Source organism: Arachis ipaensis, chromosome B02, assembly GCF_000816755.2.
Source record: "Arachis ipaensis cultivar K30076 chromosome B02, Araip1.1, whole genome shotgun sequence".
NCBI classification, from domain to species: Eukaryota; Viridiplantae; Streptophyta; class Magnoliopsida; order Fabales; family Fabaceae; genus Arachis; species Arachis ipaensis.
Genome location: NC_029786.2, coordinates 2,892,505 through 2,918,727, shown reverse-complemented (window position 1 = coordinate 2,918,727; position 26,223 = coordinate 2,892,505). Strand labels below are relative to the sequence as shown.

The window sequence follows — 26,223 nt, the reverse complement described above, 5'->3', positions numbered from 1 at the left end:
AGCGAGATGCTTCTCTCTGTCCATGGATCACCTTTTGGTGTTTACAAGGAAAGTAACATGGAAGCTATATATGGTATGAAGCAAATTTTCTATTTGAAACTATTGCTATATCTTGTTCATTTAGTTTCCTTGTTGCATGAAGAGATACTTTTCTAAAAATAAACTACCAAGAATGGTACTCGAAAGTTTATGCCGCTAATAAAAATAACCTAGAAAGATAACAAATAAGCTCCAAAAAATTTAAAAAGTGAGAAAACTAACCGGATATTAGTTATATTTTTTCATAAAATACTTTAGATATTAGATTTCGATGCGATTTTTTGTAAGTATTATTAGAAAAATGAGACTTTGTCATAGTTAAAATTTGGTGATTTGTCAAGGAATTTTTTCAATGTTTTTTGTGAATGATTGAATTTAAAATAAAATACATAAGTTGTTTGCTAAATACAAAATTCCTTTATCATTTATGTAAAAAAAAATATGATATTTTTGTTAATTTTGTCACGTTTTTAAATCTTTTGAGACTTCTTTGTCATTCATAGAAATCTTATTTGGTTATTTTTCATAGCGATATGAGTTTTTTGGTGCAATTTCAATAGTTTACCATGTTCCTAATAGCATGTGAGCTATTTTTAGCTCAATTTGTTAGTTACTTTATAAGCTAAGCTCTTAAGCCGCTGAGCTACTGAGCTTGAGCTAAAAATTTGAGCTCATTTATTAAATGAGTCAAACTTAACTTTGCTATATTCCATGAACAGGATTTGGTAGAGTTGATGGAAGGTATCCTGGTTCGAAATTTCACAAAATACTTCCGTTGTTAGTATAGCCCAACCGATAATCAATCCTCAATCCTAAATTAAGAAAGGGTGGTTGTCACAAGTGCTAACCGCAAATAAGAATGTAACCGGAGTATTTAGACTCCGGGTCGTCTCACGAAGAATGGGCAAGCATGTGCTTTAGCATTGATCAGAAATACAGGGTTGAGACTCATGGTGATGAAAATTAACTACCAAGCTTGTCATGCAAGAAATCTTAAAATGCAAGAAACTCTAAATTTAAGCAATTAACTAAATCAAGAACTAGCAACTAAGAATTTTGGTTTTTCAAATATGAATCAAAGGTACTCTTGACTAAGCATGGGAATTGGGGTCTCTATCCTTGTCTTCAACTATAATTTGCCAATTGTGACGAACTAAACTCACTAAGTCTACCTCAAAGAACCTTAAGTACGTAACATTTACTCCTAGGGTTGAGGTACGTCAAGTGGTTTGACCAATTTCAACCCATAAGTCCCAACCAATCTACTAATTAGTAGTGGGTTGGTGTTAATGGGTGTCAATTTGGTCACTAAGGGTTCTCCAATCAATAATCCAATGAGACCCAATGACTCAAGGTCACCCAATTCTCATAACTTAGACCAAGAGTAAAAGAAACTACTCCATAATTAAAGCAAATATTTCATCAAACACATAGAATGCACTAAATAGAGACATGTTCAAATTACAATTAAATTGAGAATTATGAGGACCCACTAACAATCATCTATAAAAACTATACAATTAACACTAGCAATCACAAGAAGCATCAACATATTCATAGAAATCAACACCCACAATGTTCATGAATTGGGGTAGAAAATTGAAAAGCAACAAGACAACACAATCAAGATAAGATCTAAACAAAATAACACTAGAGGATTCAAATTGAGTGAACAAGAGTATCAAACAACAAGATCCAATCCAGTAATTTCACAATGGGAGATCAAAATCAAGCTAGATCTAGGGAGGAAGAAGGGTTCCCTCTCTAGATGAACAAAAACTACCCAAAAACTCAAAATGTGTCTAAGTGTCTAATGTGTGATCCCCCCTTGGTCCTACAATCCCTGGGTCATTTCCATGCAGAGCTAGCCTTCAATTGGGCCCCTCTAGGCCTCAGAAATCGCCAGCCACAATTTCATTAATGAGGTCACGTGCTGGTCGCGACGCATGTGCGGCAGGTGCGCGCGCGCGCGCCGATGAGCTCCTGAATCCACGCGTACGCGCACGGTATGCGTGCGCGCCGATGACAATTCTTCCAATGTGCGCGGGAGCGTCAGCTATACGCGGTGGCCACAATAGTACGCATCCATGCGTAGCATCCACGCGTGCGCGCCAGGTGCACGTGCGCATCGATGACTGAACTTCAAGGCTCCAAAGCTCCATGTTTCTTCACTGGTGCATGCTTCTTTCTCCTCTTCTAGACCAATCCTGCTCTGAAACTCTAAAATCACTGAACAAACACATCATGGCATCGAGTGGTAATAGAAGAGATCAAAATATAGCAATTCCGGCTCAAATAAGCTTGTTTTCAATCACAAGGTCAAACACGGATGGAGATACAAAACCATGCAATTCAAGTGGATAAGTGCGGAAAATATTGACAAAATCCCCTCAAATCAGCACAAGATAAACCAGAAAATTTGGATTTATCAAACCTCCCCACACTTAAACCATGCATGTCCTCATGCTAAAGATAAGAAGACCAAAGGATATAGGGAAAAGAGAGTTGTGGAATGCAACTAATGCAAATGCATCTACCTACTTGGTCAAGGGTGAATCTATCCTCCAAGAATTTATGGGAATACATAGGGTTAAGGTGACATGATAGTCCAAGAATCCTACCAATTAAAAGCATCACAATGCAATGAACATAACTTGCAAGATGTACGCTTGTGAAAGCCGGGAACAAGAAGTTGAGCATCGAACCCTCACCGGAAGTGTATCCGCTCTATTCGCTCAAGTGTATAGGGTTCGCCACTCAATTCCCTTCCAATCATGCTCTCCAAGATTTGTCCTTCATCTAACAATCAACAATTATTTTAATGCATGCATACAGTTATCATGAGGTCTTATTTTCGGTTGTAATGGGGCTAGGGTGAGGGTAAGGATGCATGTATGGCCAAGTGAGCTTAAGATTTGTATCTTTGATTAGCTTAGATCCTCACCTAACACATACAATAACCTATGCAATTCTAATACATAACCTAGCTACCCAATTATCCACTTTTCCTCATGCTCATGTATTTCTCTTTAGTTCTTCATCTGCATGCATTGGTGATCATTGGCTTTGCCTTGGGGTAATTTGTCCCCTTTTCATTGTTTCTTTTTCTATGTTTTTGTCTCTTTTGTTTTTTTCTTTTTTTTTTCTATTCTTTTTTTTTTTACATTCTTCCTTTTCTTTCTTTTTGTTTCTCTTTGCTTGTCCCCTTCTTTTTGGGGATTTTATGTACAAGAGTGCTAATGCATGCGGTCCAATCATTCAATACATAAGTATGTTCTTACCTCCCAAAATTTTTTTCATTACAATTACAAAAACCTACCTTTACATCTACCCAAGTTCCCAGGTATTCCCTCCCAATTGAATAACACACACCCTCACTCACCTAAGCTAATCAAGGATCCAATTCCAGGGACATTCATTGTTTTCTGCTTAGGGGTGTTGACGTGCTAAAATTAAGAACAAAAGGGATTATTATAGGCTCAAAGTTGGTTAGCAACGGTAGATAAGGGTTCAGGCTATTTTGGGGAAGTGAATATTGAAATGATGGCCTTAATCATGTAAATGCATTCATTCACCAAATAAAGGACATATAGAGTCAGACAAAGCAAGGATTACACTCATGGAAAGAGAACGTTCACACACAAGAAGGAAAATAAGTAGTCATAAGATGTGACCACGCCATTAGGCTCAAGTCCCACAAGCTTGTGTTCTTAACTCAACAATCATGTTCCAAAGTACATTCTTCTAGCAAGTTTGTCACAAAAATTTTTTTTTTCAATTAATTGGTAGGGTGCCCTAAAAACACATTTTCTCAGAAAAGGAAGTTATTACTTTGACCAAGTGTAAACTAACTATCATGCAAGGAGTATTCACAAGCAAAAGTTAACTAACATGCAATCTACTGACTAATCAAGAACATCCATGGGTGAGGAAGATATGGTTACCCATGGAGATCGGTCGAACGACCTCCCCACACTTAGAATATAGCACGGTCCTCCGTGCTACTAGCAATGCGCAAAGGACGGTCGGGACCAGAACTAGCACTATCCTCTTCATCGGAGCTCCCGTCAGTTGGGTTCAAAGTGGATGTGAATATTTCAGGTTCCTTCAGTTTGGGGGTAACACAACACAGAAGCTTCTTGATGTAAGTATAGCGGCGTTGGTTGCGCCGCTCATATCTATCAATCTTCCGGTGGAGATCTTCAATTCATTGATGGGTGGATCTTTGTGGTGGTAGTGATGATGATGTGGAAGGAAAAATAGGCTGCGGGGTAATGTCAAGGCTTGGGGTAGTCAAGGGAAGCTGTAAGTATCTCCCACTCGGGACTACATCGCCCTTGGCCAGAATTATAGCCTTCGTGTCCGTGGTCTCCCAAGGAACACCCGCTGCAGCGACTAAAGTAGATACCAATGCTGGAAATGGCAAATTACCTCGAGCATGGACTTGACTCATTGCTTGTTGGACAAGAAGTGGAATGTTCACCGGTCTCTCTGTGAGAACACACCAAACAAGCAAGGCAAGATCCGCCATGAAGGACGACTTGTGGGTGCTAGGTAGCACATAGTGGGAGAGGATCTGGGCCCAAGCTCTAGCTTCCACAGTAAGGTAACGTGCATCGATGCACTTGGGCCGCATCCGGAGTCGTCCTTGGGTCCAAAATGTCTCTGGCTCAGCGATGACTCGAAGAATTGAGTCCCAATCAAACCCAAACGCACTCTGCTGACGTAAGACCTCTTGGTATCCATCTATTTCCCTTGGTACCGGTAGGACATTAAGCACTTGTTGAATAGCCTCTTCTAAAACCGGGACTTGCTTTCGGCGCACATATACTGACTGAAGAGATAGGAGGTGGTAGTTGGTATAAAACTCTACCACCCACGAGAGATTGACCTCTTGTGGTTTTCTCAGAAGAAAATTACATCCTCGCCGCTCGATGCGGGGTAGGATACAATGGGCAATCTTGTCCGGAGGGGTGAGTAGATGCTCAGCATGATAGTTCCAATCAACCATGGCGGCGAACACAAGTTCACAGAAGCGGTTGGGGAACCTTGAAGAGTCCCTTTCCGGATTGCTCTTCTCTTTTTCATCAATAGGAGCGGATGCCTTCGCTTTCTTAGAAAGAGGTTTGGCTCCTAGTGTAGGATGCGCCTTGGAAGATGACTTTTGGGCGCCCTTTTTGTGGCCGATTTCCTTGGTTCCTTCCCCTTGCCTTTTTTGGTTGCCATTCTGAAAAAGGAAAGAGAACAAAAAACATTAAACCCAAATAATCATCTCATGGAAAACATCATGCAAGTGAGAAGTAGTGCCCAGAGTAAATTGTGGATCTTGAAGACGCGACAACTGCACATGTGATCAAGAACAACTAAAGAAGCATGGGTCACAACACTTAGCATGGGATGCAAGAGCGAATAATGCATGCAATGTGGCATGAGAAGAGTGCACTCAAGTATCCAAAAGAAAGAACAAGTCATGTGAAGCAGGGGCGAAGTTTAAAGCTGGGCTGAGCGGCTGGCGCACGCGCGCATAGCGCGCTAGCGCGCCGATAAGGGTTGGGTAAGGGACGCGTGCGCGTCCCTTGCGCGTACGCGCGAAGATTGGCACGGGGTAGGCCCAGAGTAGACTTAACTCTCTGGTTGTTGTACCAGAGTTGGCGTGCGGCATAAGCGACGCGGACGTGCACAGTGCGTGTTCGCGCGTATGAAGAGGGTGGCGACCGACGCCGACGCGCCAGGTGCACTTGCGCGTCAGGTCGCGGGAACAGAGCAGGCACGACTTTGGCACAACTCTCTGGTTTTTGTACCAGAAAGCTCAGAATACACACACGACGTGCGCGCACGGTACGCTTGCGCGTCGATAGCGAGACAGCAGGGTTGCGCGCAGGCGCCACGTATGCTTGCGCGTGGGCCGCCTGACACGAAGTGGGCACAAAAGAGGCACAACTCTCTGATTTTTTATACCAGAGTATAAATGCACCACCGGCGCGCGCGCGCGCACGGCGCGCTGGCGCGCGGATGCCCAATTTCCCCCTTCTTTTTTTTGTTTTTTTTAACAACACAGGAAAAAGAAAATGTAATTCAACATACTCTTGGTATACAATCAACTAGATAGGTTGAAAAAACACTCACAAAATCATACAACACTCAAGATGAAATATTTCAACAACACAACCAATACAACAAAGATTGCCAAGGTTGACAAAATCCTAATGAGTATCACAACATTCAAACAAATTCAACTATACCTATCATATCAACATATATCAAAACAAGCTCAACAATCATCAAAAATCATGGAATTCACAAGTATCTAAGCTAGAAACAAGAAAGTATATACAAGAACGATCATACCGCGATGGGGTGTCTCCCACCCAGCACTTTTCTTTTACATCCTTAAGTTGGACGATCTTGTGCTCAAGCTTCCTCTTCTTTTGGTGCATCCTCCAGGAGGAGCACTTCCACTTCCTTGGGTGATTTGTAGCCATGGTACTTCTTTACTCTATGGCCATTCACCTTGAAGGTTGTCTTACTTTGAGGATCAAACAGCTCCACTACACCATAGGGTTTAACTTCCTTCACCTTAAAGGGACCTTTCCATCTTGAACGGAGCTTTCCAGGCATGAATCTGAGCCTCGAGTTATAGAGGAGAACTTTGTCACCTTCATGAAAATCTTTCTTCTGAATGTGGTGGTCATGGAATGCCTTAGTCTTTTCCTTGTAGATCCGGGCATTTTCATATGCCTCTATTCTAAGATATTCAAGCTCCTCTAACTGCAATTTTCGGGCTACACCCGCCTTGGTGATGTCCATATTACACTACTTCACTGTCCAATAGGCTTTGTGTTCAACTTCCACCGGGAGGTGGCATGCCTTACCATAGACGACTCGAAAGGGGCTCATCCTTAACGATGTCTTGTAGACCGTCCTGTATGCTCACAATGCATCTCCCAACCGAGTGCTCCAGTCCTTCCTTTGTGGGTTTACCACTTTCTCCAGGATTCGCTTAATCTCTCGGTTTGACACTTCTGCTTGCCCATTTGTTTAGGGGTGATATGCAGTTGAAACCTTATGTGCTATCCCATAGCGCTTGAGTAGTGCTTCTACTTTTCTGTTACAAAAATGGGAACCTTGATCGCTCACGATTGCTCGTGGCGACCCATAACGGCACACAATATTATTTCTAATGAAAGAAATCACAGCATTGGTGTCATCAAGGTGAGTATGTATCGCTTCTACCCACTTTGAGACGTAGTCAACCGCTAACAGGATATACAAGTACCCACTTGAGTTGGGAAATGGTCCCATAAAGTCTATGCCCCATACATCAAAGATTTTGCAAAATAGCATGGGTTGTTGAGGCATTTCATCCCTTTGAGATGCATTCCCTGACTTTTGACATTGGTGACATGACACACAGAATTGGTTAGCATCTTTGAACAGCGTGGGCCACCAGAATCTACAATCCAAAACTTTTTTCGCCGTCCGTTGTGGGCCAAAGTGGCCACCAAACTCGGACGAGTGACAAGATTCAAGAATTGGTTGGATTTCAGATTCTGGAACACATCTGCGAATTACTTGGTCTACTCCTCTCCTCCATAAGTAGGGGTCATCCCAAATATAATATTTGGAATCACTCCTTAACTTATCTCTTTGGTGTTTGGAAAAGATGGCAGGGTAAATCTTAGCAACCAAGTAGTTCGCCATGGGGGCAAACCAAGGAAAACTATCCGAAATAGCATGCAAACCTTCTAAAGGGAATGATTCATTGATCGGAAATGGATCATACTTAAGATTTTCCAAGCGGCTTAAATGATCCGCAACTAAATTTTGTGATCCACTCCGGTCCCTAATCTCAATGTCGAATTCTTGCAAAAGCAAGATCCAACGTATGAGCCTAGGTTTTGACTCATTCTTTGTCAATAAATATTTCAAGGCAGCATGATCCGTGTATACCACTATCTTAGAGCCTAGCAAGTAAGATCGAAACTTATCCACTACACTGGGCGCGTAGTCCAACCGACGCTTAGCTTGCTGAGTATGCAATAAAGTCCTTTCAATTTCTAAGTCAAGCTCCGCTAAGCTAGCATTTAGTTGGGACTGAGTCATCAAACTTGAGAGTCATAGCTCATGTACACAAGAAATCTATACTAAGAGCAAAATAGAGAAAACAAGTAAACTATCCACACTATCAACATATTCACATAACCAATGCTAAGGCATATGTTGCACTCATTCTCCGGCAACGGCGCCATTAATTTGGTAGAGTTTATGGAAGGTATACCGGTTCGGAATTCCACAAAATACTTCCGTTGTTAGTATAGCCCAACCGATAATCAATCCTCAATCCCAAATTAAGAAAGGGTGGTTGTCACAAGTGCTAACCCCAAATAAGAATGTAACCGGAGTATTTAGACTCTGGGTCATCTCACGAAGAATGGGCAAGCATGTGCTTTAGCATTGATCAGAAATACGGGGTTGAGAATCATGGTGATGAAAATTAACTACCAAGCTTGTCATGCAAGAAATCTTAAAATGCAAGAAACTCTAAATTTAAGCAATTAACTAAATCAAGAACTAGCAACTAAGAATTTTGGTTTTTCAAATATGAATCAAAGGTACTCTTGACTAAGTATGGGAATTGGGGTCTCTATCCTTGTCTTCAACTATAATTAGCCAATTGTGACGAACCAAACTCACTAAGTCTACCTCAAAGAACCTTAAGTACGTAACATTTACTCCTAGGGTTGAGGTACGTCAAGTGGTTTGACCAATTTCAACCCATAAGTCCCAACCAATCTACTAATTAGTAGTGGGTTGGTGTTAATGGGTGTTAATTTGGTCACTAAGGGTTCTCCAATCAACAATCCAATGAGACCCAATGACTCAAGGTCACCCAATTCTCATAACTTAGACCAAGAGTAAAAAAAACTACTCCATAATTAAAGCAAACATTTTATCAAACACATAGAATGCACTAACTAGAGACATGTTCAAATTACAATTAAATTGAGAATTATGAGGACCCACTAACAATCATCTATAGAAACTACACAATTAACACTAGCAATCACAAGAAGCACCAACATATTCATAGAAATCAACACCCACAATGTTCATGAATTGGGGTAGAAAATTGAAAAGCAACAAGACAACACAATCAAGATAAAATCTAAACAAAATAACACTAGAGGATTCAAATTGAGTAAACAAGAGTATCAAACAACAAGATCCAATCCAGCAATTTCACAATGGGAGATCAAAATCAAGCTAGATCTAGGGAGGAAGAAGGGTTCCCTCTCTAGATGAACAAAAACTACCCAAAAACTCAAAATGTGTCTAAGTGTCTAATGTGTGATCCCCCTTGCTCCTACAATCCCTGGGTCATGTCCATGCAGAGCTAGCCTTCAATTGGGCCCCTCCAGGCCTCAGAAATCGCCAGCCACGATTTCATTAATGAGGTCACGTGCTGGTCGCGACGCGTGCGCGCCAGGTGCGCGCGCGCGCCGATGAGCTCCTGAATCCACGCGTGCGCGCCGATGACGATTCTTCCAATGTGCGCAGGAGCGTCAGCTATATGCGAGTGGCCACAATAGTACGCATCCACGTGTATGCGCCAGGTGCGCGTGCGCATTGATGACTGAACTCCAAGGCTCCAAGGCTCTATGTTTCTTCACTTGTGCATGCTTCCTTTTCCTCTTCTAGACCAATCCTGCCCTGGAAACTCTAAAATCACTGAACAAACACGTCACGGCATCGAGTGGTAATAGAAGAGATCAAAATATAGCAATTCTGGCTCAAATAAGCATGTTTTCAATCACAAGGTCAAACACGGATGGAGATACAAAACCATGCAATTCAAGTGGATAAGTGCGGAAAATATTGACAAAATTCCCTCAAATCAGCACAAGATAAACCACAAAATTAGGGTTTATCAAACCTCCCCACACTTAAACCATGCATGTCCTCATGCTAAAGATAAGAAGACCAAAGGATATAGGGAAAAGAGAGTTGTGGAATGCAACTAATGCAAATGCATCTACCTACTTGGTCAAGGGTGAATCTATCCTCCAAGAATATATGGGAATATATAGGGTTAAGGTGACATGATAGTCCAAGAATCCTACCAATTCAAAGCATCACAATGCGGTGAACATAACTTGCAAGATGTACGCTTGTAAAGGAGAATAACATGGAAGCTATATATGGTATAAAGCAAATGTTCTATTTGAAACTAATGCTATATCTTATTCATTTAGTTTCCTTGTTGCATTAAGAGAAGGCGACAACTCCTTTTGTTTAACATCTGCATACTTTTCCAAAAATAAACTTCCAAGATGGTACTCGAAAGTTTATGCCGCTAATAAAAATAACCTGGAAAGATAACAAATAAGATCCAAAAGATTTAAAAAGTGAAAAAACTAACCGGATATTAGTTATATTTTTTCATAAAATACTTTAGATATTAGATTTCGATGCGATTTTTTGTAAGTATTATTAGAAAAATGAGACTTTGTCATAGTTAAAATTTGGTGATTTGTCAAGGAATTTTTTCAATGTTTTTTTGTGAATGATTGAATTTAAAATAAAATGCACAAGTTGTTTGCTAAATACAAAATTCCTTTATCATTTATGTAAAAAAAATATGATATTTTTGTTAATTTTGTCACGTTTTTAAATCTTTTGAGACTTCTTTGTCATTCATAGAAATCTTATTTGATTATTTTTCATAGCAATATGAGTTTTTTGGTGCAATTTCGGTAGTTTACCTTATTCCTAATAGCATGTGAGCTATTTTTAGCTCAATTTGTTTGTTACCTTATAAGCTAAGCTCTTGAGCCGGTGAGCTACTGAGCTTGAGCTAAAAATTTGAGCTCATCTATTAAATGAGTCAAACTTAACTTTGCTATGTTCCATGAGCAGGGTTGTATATTCATTTATCGGTTCACATAGATATGTAGATGCCTGAGACCTTGGCATAATATCACCTATATCATTATATATTATAAAACCATCATGTAGTATTTAATCTGAAAGTAATAGCAGAAGCAATAGAATAATAGCAAGCGGCATACAATCCCATAAAAAAAGAAAAGAAAAAGGTAGACGTAAGTTGATTGTGCAATAAATCTTTCTCCTTTTTCACCCTATCGACGTTTGCAATGTAGCATTAAGATTAAGTCCAAAGTAGTTTTTGAGATTGTTCGTTTGCACCGGAAAAGTTTTTGAGATTTTAAATATATTATGAATATCTTTAAGATTAAAAAAATTGTATTATTATCATTTCAACAAATATTTATCGTCAAAACTAAAGTAACGTCTTTTTGTCTAAGTCAAGTTACTCAAGATATGATGTGTAACTCGACAGAGAGGGGATAGGAACCATGTGGTGCAATTTTTTTAATCTTGGAGATTTGTATAGTGCAATTAAAATTTCGGTGATTTTTTTTGTGCAAGCTGCCAATTTTAATGACCACTTTAGAGTTTAACAGAGTTTACATCGTAATATTTTCTCTTATGTTGCAAATAGTTGGTATTTTTTTTTCTTGAAGTAGTTGGTGTTTAATCCATGGTCTGACTATTGGCACACTCTTCGCTCAAAGATAAAGTCTCTGTATTATATTTAGTGGAAAGTCTATAAGAATGAGTTATATGTTAGTATCCTGTTTAGTTGAAGATAAATATAGAAATTGAAATAAACAAAATTACTAAAATATCCTTATTAATAAAAAATTAAAATTAGAATAAAATTCCTATTCGGTCATCCCACACATTGAAAACGAAAGAAATAAAGAAAGAGAGAGCAGAGACTGAATGAAAAGATAGGGAAGAAGAGGAAGGAAAGAGAGAAGAGGGGAGGGAGAGACGACGTTAGCTGTACAGCCAGTTTCAAAAGATTCTGGAGGGCAAGTAAGTAGTTTCTTTATGTAACACACTGACCACCCTGTCCCAGCTTATCATGTATTTGATTTTCTTGGTATATCACTTGTAGTTTTCAAAAGCTTTGAATCACTTCTAGAAAGAGGATCCTACATTCCGTGTTGGTTTAGACCCAGAGAGTGGGCAGGTAATGTTCTATTCTATTTTTCTAGATCATAAAAGTGGCAAATTTGTTGTACTTGCAATGACATAGTTTACCTTTGTTGTTAGACTATCATTTCTGGAATGGGAGAACTACATTTAGATATTTATGTTGAACGTAGTCGAAGAGAGTATAAGGTACCTATTCCTTTCCCATGCATTAATGTTGTTAATCCTTGCTGATACTGGTTTTATATTTCCTGCTTCTAGAGTTTCATTATTATGTTCCTACTTGTTAAGGTTGATGCAACTATTGGAAAGCCCCATGTAAACTTCAGACTGTTACACAACGTGCTGATTTTGATTATTTACACAAGAAGCAATCTGGAGGGCAAGGTCAATATGGACGGGTAATCGGGTATGTATCGGTAATTTTTATATTAGTTACCATACATAAGATTTTTTTTTATTAAAATCATATTAGACATGTGGATTGCCCGAGAGTGGCACTTTGCACTATGATCGTCATATGCTCTAATTATAATTATTATTTGTATCCCACTAATTTACATCTCACATTTACAAAATCAATAATCAAGATTTGGATTTGTTTCTCATGAAAGTGTTAGATATAAAATCGTGTCGCTGACCAACAATTTAAGTTCATGGGAAAGATGGTTCATATCATGGTATATTACTGTACCAGAACCTATTCTATGGTTGTTTTTGGGTCACCCCAAAATGTCTAGTCAACCAAATAGCAAGTCTTTGTCCAGTCTTGAGCATGAGAAGGTATATTATAGTTCCACATGTCCTAAGGATAAGGTGTGGTAGAAGCCTTTACAAGTCTAGGGCAACCCTCTCCCTTGAGCTATTTTTTAAAGTTTAATTAGAGTGACTGAGTTTCAATAATGGTGTAAGAGCTTCTATGACTAGACAGAGGGTTCAATCCTTGTTGTCTCAATTATTCTTAATAAAAGCTGCATCCCAAGATAGGATGGACCTGTGCATTGTCCATTCTTCAAACTCAGAATAAGCGACATTCGTATGAAGGGGTCTGTTCGATATTAAACCATTCTTTTGAGTTTTACCTTTATCCAATTACAATAATTACAACTTTAGGAGAGATAATTACTAGCATCAAAGATATAACTCCAAATAAAGTTTAATTGCAATTACAATTACAATTTTCAATACCCTATGGTTGGAGCATAGAACATGTGAACCAACCTTGCAAGAAATATAATGACTGTGACTTAGTCTTGATTAACTTTCTCTCAAACAACTGCATGTCTAAATATGCATAGACCTTGCATGCAAGGCAAGATTAGGGAGTAGGCACTGTTTGAAGAACTGTTTGATCATTACAAGATTCTTTAATTATTTTTCCCCAAGTTTTAACTTACTGAATATTACAAGATAAATATGCCGTTGTAGTGTTTAAATTATATATTTTTTGTATTAGGCTCAATAAGTACTTTCTAAAAGATAAAAAAAAGTAACTTATATTAATCTTACAGCAAATTGTTTATTCAGAAATTACTTTTTGAGAAGTTCGTTTTAATATAAGCGCTTGACAAAAGAGGCATTTTTGTCCATGTTAGTTTTTAAACAAATTTGTCTCAATTTATATTCTTTTCTGTGTGGTTAGAAATAAAATTAAGTTGATGCGTTATTAAAAAAAATTAAAGTTAGTCAAAAAAGTTTTTCACACTTTAATATAATATTAATCATAGTTATCAGAACCAAATGACCAGGTGACCCGATTACTGGATCAACCGGTGGGTCACTGGTTTACCCGGTTGATCCGGTCATAATTTAAAAAATATAAATTATATAAATAAAATTAAAATTACATACTAAGACTTAAAATGTAAGTCTTTACAAATATAATAATAATCAAATGTTAATTTTTAGACAACTAATGATGTAAAAAAAAGATAATAAATTAGTTTTTAATACAAAATACTTTCTCTATTTAAATAAACAAGAGCAAGCAAAAGATAACATAATTGATAATCAAGTCCAAGTGATCTTAAAATTGAAATTTATATCTTCATATGACAAATTTGGAGCTTGATCAACATTTTTCTTATTTTGATTTGCATCTATATCTTTCATAAGAAACACTGCATTATGATGTTATGCAGAACATCAGAATAAGAGAAAAAAGAGTTTGAAGAGAGAGATACAAGAAACTAGTTACGTTGTATGATAACTATGATAACTTTCAGGGAGCAACAAAAATATAAACTATGATAACTTTCAGGAAACAACAAAAAAAAACAAGAAAATTGAAATAGAAAGATCAGGGGGAACTCATTAACAAATTCAAGGTTCATGATAATCAGTAACAAATTTCAGCAACACATTCGGTTTTCAGCAACAAAATTAAAACAGAAAGATCAGGGGGAACTCACCAAATCGGGTTGCACGAAGGAATCTGACGGCGAAGGAGAAGCTGATGGCGAGGGAGAAGCTAACGGCAAGGCTCGAAGCAAGAAGACGACAATGAAGACCAGTCCACCGGGACCTGTTGCCTCTATTACCGGCGACGAAGAGCGCAGGGAAGGGAGAGATCGAGACCAGGTGTGAGACAGAGACCGTGAGAAGCAAGAAGATGACCACCACCACTACCCGAGGGACCAGATGCGGTTCCGTCTGCTTCTGCCGCCAACGAAGCGAACACTGGGGCACGAGACGCGACGACGACCAAGGTGAGTGGACGAGGTGAGAGACTGAGAAAGGGACGAGGTGAGGCCATGAAAGATTGAGAGTGACGACTGTCAAGGTGAGGGGAGAGACGAGAAAGGGACTACTGAGTATTGAGTTCCGACTGCCGAGCTAGAGATGGAGAGAGCGCAGAGACTGGCTGGGTTAGGGGGTTTTACTTAGACTCTCAGAGTCAAGAGTCTTAGATTTGGCATTTGGGCATAGGGTTTCATCTAAAGGGAAAGGTTAGGAAGGGGGTTATTAAAGGACGCCGTTTCAAGTAATAGGAAGAAAAATAAAAATAAAAATGACCAGGATCGGGTTAAATTAACCAGCCGGATCATTGGATTTCATGAAAACCCGTTTGGTCGAACCGGGTCTGTTGCACAACCAGTTCAATGAGTGGCTTGGCCCGACCAAGTAACCGGGTGACCGAGTTTTCGGTCGAATCGGCCAGGTCAAGCCGGATTTGATAACTATGTCTACAATAGACCACAAATAAAGGTACAAATATCCTACATAATATAATTTGCAACATCCATGTACAGGTCTCCAATATTCATTAAAAGTTTTCAACTATCGTCATTTTGATCTACATTATTACTTAATAGACCAAAAATTACAACAGGTGGATAGCTTTTTGTCATCTCCCAAAGCAATCACTCGATATTTCCTCACAACATCCTTCATTATTTTTCCTCCATCTTATGTTATATGTCCATTCCCTTTGTAGCATTTAGCAACATGATACATATATAGAGATATCTTTTAGTCATCACAATATGTTTTTAGATGCCCTTTATATCAATGCATATCTCAACTTTGCTTTCTTCCTTCTTTCTTTCTCTTTTTATTTCTTTCTCTCTTTTTGCTTAACTCATTTTCTTCCTTGACATCTTTTGATTGTAAATTATTAATTTTTTTTAATCCAAAATGGGACGAAAGTGATCCCAGAGATTGTGTTTCTTGAACTTCTCAACTTTTTCATTGAATAATAATATTCTGTGTGATCTGATATATTTCAATTAACAAATTAACATAGACAATAATAAAAGACAGAAATATGGTTGGTCTAACAAGCAGTCATCAGTTGCATAACCATAAAGGAGTCGCATTACGTGAATAAAGGATAAATTGAGAATCGCAAACAATCATATGCAAGACACTTATTAAATTGTATTTAATGAAGATCGATAAGTGAACCTAAATGGTAAGCAGAACAAAAGCAAACTAAGGCCTTCATTCTTCCATTTGTCTTTAATTAAATTCAAATGACAAGCAAATTAAGTCCCTAAAATGTTAACTAGTTCATTCTTTTATAAAGCAGCAAGGTTTAATCATACACAAGCAAATTAAGCCTCTATTTGGGAAGAACACATCACAAATATTAAAAAGCTCTAACTAAATTGAATAAAGTTTAATCACACTGTATTTTCATCTCATAAAGAGGCAACCCAGAACTAACCTAATAAAAAAGATAGATGAACAAAGAATTTTAAAATTGAACTAATCCATATTCTTAACTAATCAAGTCATCAATATTCAATAATCAATTAATCAAAAATCAAGAGATGCACAGAAAAGTAGAAGAAAAAATACGTCATCAATATCCATTTTATTAAGCAATTTCTAGTGCCAAAGCTCTATTATTCGAGAAAATGACACAAAACAATCATACAAAATACCATAGTATAAAAAAAATAAATTCAATTCACAAAGGAAGAGGAAAAAAATATTTAGATAAAATCAAACAAGAGACACAAATTTAGGTTCCAAATTGAGAAATGATAACAAATAGAAGATAAAGAAGGAGAACGCATACCTAATTTTCTGAAGGAAGGAGACGTTTGTTGCAATGCTGGCAGCAGAGTTTGCAGGCGGCGGCGGAGGCTGCTAGTGGATAGAATAGCGGCGGTGTGCGTAGAGAAAGCAAAAGGTTGGAGAGGGAGTACAGAGTAGAGAGCACAGCAGCAGCGAAGAGAGGAGAAGTGAGCAGATCGGCATCGAGCTCAAAGGTTGCAGCCTCAACAACAATAGTAACGGTGTACAATGAAGAGATCAGAGGGATGCTGGAGAAAGAAGTGGCTGCCATTCTGGTCTATGACAGGGTGGAAGACTGAGGGGCTGTGGAAGAAGAATATTGGAAATTTGAAAGTAGTGGGTATTGTTGGGTAAGCAAAGAGAAAATGGGATGTCATAGTCGTTGGGGTATTTTTTGGAGGGTTTGTCACTCATGTATTAATTTGAAATCTTTAGATTTTTTTATTTTTGTTAATAGTTTATTAGTTTAACAATATTTCTTTATATTTAAAGATCAAATTAAAATTATGATTAAAAATCAAATATTTCAAATTTAAACAATAAAATTTAAGAGGCTAAATTGGAATAAATTAAAATAGTTTGAATATCTTACGAATAAACTATGTCAAAATATGACAAATTAGAGGATTGGAAATTGAGTGTGACTAACTTACATCCTATATATGTATATATTATAAAAATATGTTATAGGTGGGTATTAAACCAAGGATCTCTCACTTAGTGCAAAACCCTAAAAAATACCCTAAAAATCCTAAAAGATCATAGAAAACTCCTAAAAAAACCCTAAAAAACCCTAAAGAATCCTGGAAAACCCTAGAAAACCCTAAAAAACTCTAGATAACCCTAGAAAACTTTAGAAAAACCCTAGAAAACCCTAAAAATTACTAGAAAATCCTTGAAAATCCTACAAAATCCTAGATAATCCTAAAAAACACTAGAAAAACCCTAGAAAATCCTACAAAACCCTAGAAATTCATAAATAACCCTAGAAAACTTTAGAAAACCCTAGAAAATAATAGAAAAATCCTAGAAAACCTTAGAAAAATCTAGAAAATCCTAGAAAAACTCTAAAAATCCTAAAAACCATAAAAAAATCCTAAAAACCTAAAAATCTTAGAAAATTTTAGAAAACCCTAGAAAAACCTAGAAAACCTTAGAAAACCCTTGAAAACCCTAGAAAACCCTAGAAAAATCCTAGAAAACCCTAAATAACACTAGAAAATCCTCGAAAACCCTAGAAAACCCTAGAAAACCCTAAAAATCATAAAAACAAATCCTAGAAAAAACCATAAAAACCCTAGAAAAATCATAAAAAACCCTAGAAAACCCTAAAAAACATAGAAAATTCTGAAAAATCCTAGAAAAAACTTAGAAAATCCTAGAAGATTCTAGAAAATCCTAGAAAAACCATAAAAACTGTAGAAAACCCTAGATAACCCTAAAAAATCCTAGAAAATCCTAAAAAATCCTAGAAAAACCATAGAAAACCATAGAAAAACTTAGAAGATCATAGAAAACTGTAGAAAAACCATAGAAAATCCTAGAAGATCCTAAAATATCCTAGAAAATCGTAGAAATCCCTAGAAATCCCTAAATAACACTAGAAAATCTTTGATAACCCTAGAAAACCCTAAAAAATCTTAGAAAATAATAGAAACCCTAAAAACCCTAGAAATCTTAGTAAATATTAAAAAATCCTAAAAAGTCCTAGAAAACCCTAGAAAAACCTAGAAAATCCAAGAAAATAATAGAAAAACCTTAGAAAACTCTAGAAAAATCTATAAAATCCTAGAAAAATACTGAAAAATCCTAAAAACCATAAAAACACCCTTGAAAGTCCTAAAAACCCTAGAAAATCCTGGAAAACCCTAGAAAAAACCTAAAAAACACTTGAAAACTCTAAAAAACAAAAAAAACGTTAGAAGATTCTAAAAAACCTAGATAACCCTAGAAAAACCTAAAAAAACATAAAAAAAAAACCCTAGAAAACCCTATATAACCTTAGAAAACACTAAATAACCATAGAAAACCTTAGAAAATACAAAAAAACCTAAAAACCCCCTAAAAAAACCATAGAAAATCCTAAAAAAATTCCTAGGAAACCCTAGAAAATACAAAAAAAAATCCTAGAAAATCCTAGAAAACCCTAGATAACCCAAGAAAACCCTAGAAAAATCCTAGAAAATCCTAAAAATGCTAAACACCCTAGAAAAATCCTAGAAAAACCCGAGAAAACCTAAGAAAAAATCTAGAAAACCCTAGAAAACCTTAAAAAATCCTAGAAAAAACAAAAAAAAATTTCTAAAAAACCCTAAAAAAATCTTAGAAAACCCTAAAAATCCTAAAAACCCTAGATAGACCTAGACAAAACCTAGAAAATCCTTGAAACTCCTCAAAAACCTAACAAAATCCTAAAAAACCTAGAAAACACTAGAAAACTCTAAAAAAAACCCTAAAAATCATGAAAAAAAATTCTAGAAAATCCCAAAAACTCTAGAAAACCCTAGAAAAAACCTAGAAAACCCTAGATAACCATAAAAAATCCTAGAAAACCCTAATAAAACCCTAAAAAAACCCTAGATAATACTAGAGAACCCTAGAAAACCTTAGATAACCCTAGAAAATTCTAGAAAAATCCTAAAAAACCATAGAAAAACCTAGAAAATTTTAAAAAACCCTACATAATATCTTTTGCAACATCCATGTACAGGTCTCCAACATTCATTAAAAGTTTTCACCTATCGTATTTTAATATACATTATTACTTAATAGACAAAAAATTAAAGCAGGTGGATAGCTTTTTGTCATCTTCAGAAGCAATCACTCAATATTTCCTCACAACATCCTTCATTATTTTCCTTCCATCTTTTGTTATATGTCCATTCCCTTTGTAGCATTTAGCAACATGATACATATATAGAGATATCTTTTAATTTAGTCATCACAATGTGTTTTTAGATTTTTTTTATATAAATGAATATCTCAACTTTTCTTTAGAATAGCGGCGGTGTGAGTAGAGAAAGCAAAAGGTTGGAGAGGGAATACAGAGTAGAGAGCACAACAACAGCGAAGAGATGAGAAGTGAGCAGATCGGCATCGAGCTCAAAGGTTGCATCCTCAACAGCAATAGTAACAGTGTACAATGAAGAGATCAAAGGGATGCTAGAGAAAGAAGTGGTTGCCGTTCTAGTCTATGACAGGGTGGGAGACTGAGGGGCTGTGGAAGAAGAATATTGGAGATTTGAAAGTAGTGGGTATTGTTGGGTAAGCAAAGAGAAAATGGGATGTCATAGTCGTTGGGGGATTTTTTGGGGGGTTTGTCACTCATGTATTAATTTGAAATCTTTAGATTTTTCATTTTTGTTAATAGTTTATTAGTTTAACAATATTTCTTTATATTTAAAGATCAAATTAAAATTATGATTAAAAATCAAATATTTCAAATTTAAACAATAAAATTTAAGAGGCTAAATTGGAATAAATTAAAATAGTTTGAATACCTTACGAATAAACTATGTCAAAATTTGACAAGTTAGAGGATTGGAAATTGAGTGTGACTAACTTACATCCTATATATGTATATGTTATAAAAATATGTTATAGGTGGGTATTAAACCAAGGATCTCTCACTTAGAGCAAAACCCTAAAAAATACCCTATAAAATCCTAAAAAATCCTATAAAACTCCTAGAAAACCCTACAAAACCCTAAAAAATCTTGGAAAACCCTAGAAAACTTTAAAAAACCCTAGAAAACCCTAGAAAACTTTAGAAAAATCCTAGAAAACCCTAAAAAAACCTAAGTACCTAACAAACCCTAGAAAACCCTAGAAAATCCAAGAAAAACCCTAAAAAATCCTAGAAAACCCTAGATAATCCTAGAAAACCCTAGAAAATCCTAAAAATCCTAAAAAACATTAGAAAAATCCTAGAAAACCCTACAAAACCCTATAAAACCTTAGATAATCCTGGAAAACTTTAGAAAAATACTTGAAAACCCTAGAAAATAATAGAAAAATCCTAGAAAACCTTAGAAAAATCTAGAAAATCCTGGAAAAACCCTAAAAATCCCTCTAGTCGATGAAAAATGCGAGAAAGGAAGAGAAGCAAACATCTTGCTGGCATTGGACTCTGTTTTCGAAGGAGGGGAGCTTCTAAAGCGTACAAGAAAAGGTATCCTTAAAATATTTATAGAAATTGAAATAAATTAAAACAAATGGCAAATGCACATAGAAGTTTATATTTATAACACAAAGTATCCCTTTCTTTCTGAATGTCAAATGCAGGAGATCTTCACTTGAAGCAAGTATCTTTCAATATGAATTCAAATTTACAGGTAATTGCTAGAAGAAACTCAAAAATCCATCAACAAATAATAGGCATAGGAGATAATCATAACCACTGATTTTGTTGATATCTCTAATTAAATAGTTACATGGAATGTTCTAACAAAATTACAACAGGTTATAGCAAAAATGAAGAGCAAGCACATGGCAGGAACATTCACCAAAAAGAAGAAATGTAAGCTCAAAGTTTCATTCATAACTATTCTTTCCCACAATCTGAAAACCAATGCTTTAAGGTATGGCCTATAAAATCGCAGGTATAGTCACCGGAGTCTGCAGTGATGTCTAAGCTTGGCCGGGAAGAGAGAAGGAAGACTAAATAGAAAAGAGGGCATATTTCGGAATTAAAACTGCAGAAAGGATAATAGAGTTTGAATGTGAGAGTAAAAGAGACAAACAGTTCTGGCTTGATGGGATTCAGTATATGTTGAATTGCCATGCCAAAGCGGCATAAATATAAACAAAAAATAAGAAAAAATAAAATGGCTGATATGGGGTTGCTTTTTCTACTTCTCTTTTACTTTTACTTTGTGAGATGCTTATAAAGATGTACATTTGATAGAATAACTGTAAGATTTTGCCAAGGACATTGATAGAGTACAATGATTTCAATGAAGAGGCATAGGATCTAGAACTGTTACATTGTCACTCTAATTCCTTCAGGAAATCAGCATTATCAACAAAAGCCTACATAATTAATACACAAGTCAAACTTTAAAATACAATAAGATGGTATCATTCTATGCCAAAGTTTCGGGTATAAATGAAAGGAGAACTCAGATGATAGGTATAGAGAAAAAGCAGTAGTGGTAAATAGTATTTTGAGTTATGTTTGGTGTACATATCTTGCATCGCAAGTCATCCGACTCACCCCGTTCAACCGTGGATAGTGTGAGTCGGCATGGTGTTTAAAATAAAATATATTTGCCTAGTATTTCTCACGTTATTTCACATATGATTCATTCCTCTCTAATTACATATCAAACACAAACCACCCATGAATTCATCAACATAGTTGACCTGGTTGAAGTCTTAGAAGAAGCACATAATAAATCCCATACAATCAAATAGATGGAAAGGTTATGCATACCAATTTCCAACCATCAGGGTCTAAGCAAACTGCTATCTTGGTGTTGATACCTGGCAGCGGCCCAGGTTCACGGATAATCTTGCCTCCACACAGTTTGATTGCTTTGCACTCTTATACACATCATTTGTGCCTATTGCAATATGTGCAAACACATAAATGAGTTACATTCTAACAGTAAGATATAGAAAATAGACACGGAGAACAACACAAAAATCAATAAAACCACTTTCGAAAATGGAAAACAAATAGTATCTACCTGTCCATAGCCATTTCCTTTGTCATAATTAGGGATTCCGTAGATATATGTAAGTTCTAGAACAGTGTTCTTATCTTCAGGACCATACCCATTGTGGCAACTGTATTCTGTAAACCAATCAGAACCAATGACAATTGATAGCTAAAAATCAATAAAATCATGTTTTTTGTTTTTACTTTTTTTTCTTCACAAAATCTAATAAGCAAAAGTTACTGAAAATGAAAACAGAAACCAAACAAGCCAACTTGCGCATGATATTAATAATTGCCACCAGCATAAGTTTACCTTGTGCTCAGGATTGTCTTTCCTACGCAGAAGTTGCATGCCAATAGACTTTTGAAATCCATAAAAACAAGGAAAAATATTAATACATGAAAGAAAGATGGAATTCACTTCATGAAAGAACCTTTCACATTTTCATCCTATCAGGAGTAGAAAACACTCACTTTCTGATAGAAGATTATGGCATGGTCAAGATCGCCTACACGAAGTGATACTTAGCATAGGGGTTCGGAAGTAAGTCCTCTTTCCAAGAGCTCAAATTCATAACCATCAGGATATTGGATGAAAGAAGTTACTGTGCTGCCACCTTTGACAGGCCCTGGTTCCTTGATAACCTTTTCACCTTTTGCTTTTATCAGATCAACTGCCTTGGCAGTCTAGAAATTGGAGTAAGGACAATAATCATCATAATTATTGTTGCTTAATTCTACAATATCAACAATCATGCTTTGTTTTCTAATTGTTCTATAATAGGAGCTTACATCTTCAACTACAACACCCAAATGACCAAACCCATTTCCAATGTCATACTTGTCCACTCCATAATCTGCAATGATCAAGAAATACAAACAAGAAACATGAGAAGCACAAACTATTTTATGCTAAACAAAAGTTTGTATCTTGCACATCTAAACTCACTGTAGGTAAGCTCAACTGTAAAATTGGAATCTTCAGGGCCATATCCAAGAAAAGGATTTGTGTATCTTTCTTCAGGTATATCATGTTTTCTCAACAGCTTCATGCCAAGGCACTCAGTGTAAAACCTAAATATATATACACATTCTGAAAATGTAATCAAGATTTAAGAATATAGTATAATAATTGCATTAATTTAGGGCGATTGAAGCATCATAGGTAGCATACTTTATAGTCTTATCCAAGTCCCCAACACGGTACACAACATGTAAGAATCTTCTATTGTCATTTTTGACCCATTCAAACAAGTTTTGCTCTGGTTGAATTAGATTCTCTGCTGCATTAGCCTTTGCTACTCTAAACAATTCTGAACCTTTTACACCAAATAACAGAGATTGGGACTGTGGAATAGCTAAAAAAATTGCCATAACAATTCTGTTAATGTAAACAGAGTAATAATATAATTAATTAACTCTAAGTATCAAATGGATAATAATAAAGATGATGTGAATGGAGGTTAATTACCAAAAGGACCAGAAAGAAGGTGAAAGAGAACTAGTCTTCTAGAAGGGTTAGGGTTGTAAGAGGAAATGCATATAGTGATAGAAGGGAAATTAAAAGAACAAGTTGTTGATAACATTAAGGATGAGGTCATGGGCATTGCCATTGCCATTTGGCAATGCTGCAAATTGCTAATGATGCTGGTTGCCTTGTTCTCTTCTCGACTACCTAAACCAAACAGCTCTATCCACCATGCATCATGCATGGACAGTAATTATTGTTAACGGGCTTTTATTAGATTGGGCTTTAGCCCATTGTAACTACAGCGTTTCGTAGAGTTTGGGCTTTTATTTACATCATTGAGTCTGCTCGTTTTAATTTTCTTTCATCAATTCATTCGGCAAAACCTTTGTATAAAAATTCAGTCTTAAATTTTCAAATTGCGCATATTTATTATTTACCATCGTGATTTTGTTAGTATACAATACGTGTTGAATCTCAAGAAGGAAGAAAAACATATTGACAAATTGAACCACTAGTTTTGTTAGTATTCGATGATTATTTTAACTTTTAGAAAAAAAAAGGGTATCGTTGGCATGAATTTTGAGTTGTAAAATGCATGCTCCTACAATCTATGTACAAAACAAAACCACATGGTAAAATACAATGATGTGGTTCTTTTTAGAATAACAAAAGAAGTTTATGCAAGAATTGGCCTAGTTTATTACCATTGCAACTTGGGGGTAGATGGGGGAAGAAGGTTGAAGATACAGACTAAAAACAAGGATTGAAGATGTATAATTTTTAAGGTAAAGTATATTTTTTGTTCTTGAAATTTGTTAAAAATTTTAAAAATATTCTTAAGTTTTAATTTGTTTCAATTTTATCTTTAATTTTTTCGATTTGCATCAATTTTATCCTTATTCTCAAATTTTCTGATCAAACTATGGTCAACACTATTTTTTTTTCAATTTTACCCTTCAAAATCTATTTACTTTCATCATTTCCAAAATATTATTTTGTCTCTCTTCCAAATACCCCATCACCAAACCCCTTACCACTACCGCCACTATTATCATCATATCTTCCCCTTAATCTTATTTCTAAACAGAATAAAGAAAAGAAATCGAAAAATCTCAATAAACTGATTCAAAAAAATAAAAATGGCAGAAGATTATAACCTTCATAATCAAGAACAAGAACAACAACAACAACCCACCAAGTTGCTCTAATTCAAAGACTCACTTCAACCCGAGTTAATGCAGTTCTTTGTACTTTGCAGCTCGAAAACTCTCGTGAGAAAATTAAAGACAAGCTTAATAATTTGAATGGACAAAGAATCGCACAACAACGAAGTGAGGACCGAACCTAAAAAGTTATTTGTTGAAAGGGACAGAACCTGAAGTCTCGGCATCGTCCCTATTTGTTGAAGGGAATAACCCTCCGATGGAATTCTTCTCGGCGTTGACGTGAACGTGGTTGATGGTGACCGGAATCCAAGGGTTTTCTAGGGTTATCTTTTCCAGGGTTATCTAGGGTTTGCTAGGTTTTTTCTAGGGTTTTTTAAGATTTTTTGGGTTTCTAGGTTTTTTTATAGTTTTTAGGATTTTTAGGGTTTTTCTAGGGTTTTATAGATTTTTCTAGGGTTTTCTAGGATTTTTCTATTATTTTCTAGCATTTTTTAGTGTTTTTCTAGGATTTTCTAGGGTTTTTCTAAAGTTTTCTAGGATTATCTAGGGTTTTCTAGAATTTTTAGGGTTTTCTAGGATTTTTCAGGATTTTTTAGAATTTTATAGGATTTTTTAGGGTTTTCTAGGGTTATCTAAGATTTTCTAGGGTTTATTAGAGTTTTCTAGGATTTTCTAGATTTTTCTAGGGTTATCTAGGATTTTCTAGAGGTTTTAGGGTTTTATAGGATTTTTTAGGATTTTCTATGGTTTTTTAGGGTATATTATGGTTTTCTAGGGTTTTCTAGGGTTTTCTAGGATTTTCTAAGATTTTTTTAGGATTTTCTAAGGTTTTTCCAGGGTTTTTTAGGATTTTCTAGGTTTTTTCTAGGATTTTCTAAGATTATCTAGGATTTTCTAGGATTTTTTAGGATTTTCTAGGAGTTTTTCTAGGGTTTTTTAGGATTTTCTTGGATTTTCTAGGGTTTTCTAGGATTTTCTAGTGTTTTCTAGAGTTTTCTAAGATTTTTTAGGCTTTTTTAGGATTATCTATGGCTTTTCTACGGATTTTTAGGTTTTTCTAAGATTTTCTAGGGTTTTCTAGGGTTTTTTAGGATTCTCTAGGATTTTCTAGGTTTTTCTTGGATTTTCTAGGGTTATCTAGGGTTTTCTAGGGTTTTTCTAGGCTTTTCTAGGTTTATCAAAGATTTTCTAGGGTTTTCTAGGATTTTTTTAGGGTTTTCTAAGATTTTTCTAGAGTTTTCTAGGGTTTTCTAGGGTTATTTAGGGTTTTCTAGAATTTTCTAAGATTTTCTAGGGCTTTCTAGATTTTTTCTAGGGTTTTCAAGGTTTTTCTAGGG

General features: G+C 36.0%; 2 long non-coding RNA genes and 1 pseudogene across 3 annotated transcripts; 1 reads left to right on the top strand and 2 right to left on the bottom strand.

Moving 5' to 3' along the window:
- Positions 1,897-16,976, bottom strand: LOC110268634. Its single transcript, XR_002356905.1, has 3 exons — positions 16,719-16,976; positions 6,919-6,931; positions 1,897-1,908 (listed from the first exon to the last, which is right to left on the bottom strand). It is a non-coding gene; the product is annotated as an uncharacterized LOC110268634 (long non-coding RNA).
- On the top strand, positions 11,901-12,393 carry LOC107623211. Of its 2 annotated transcripts, XR_001616375.2 has the most exons (4): positions 11,901-11,943; positions 12,026-12,100; positions 12,184-12,252; positions 12,355-12,393. It is a non-coding gene; the product is annotated as an uncharacterized LOC107623211 (long non-coding RNA). The 2 variants fall into 2 exon arrangements; XR_002356902.1 differs by having other exon boundaries at positions 11,911-12,100.
- LOC107626614 lies at positions 21,577-23,961 on the bottom strand (annotated as a pseudogene).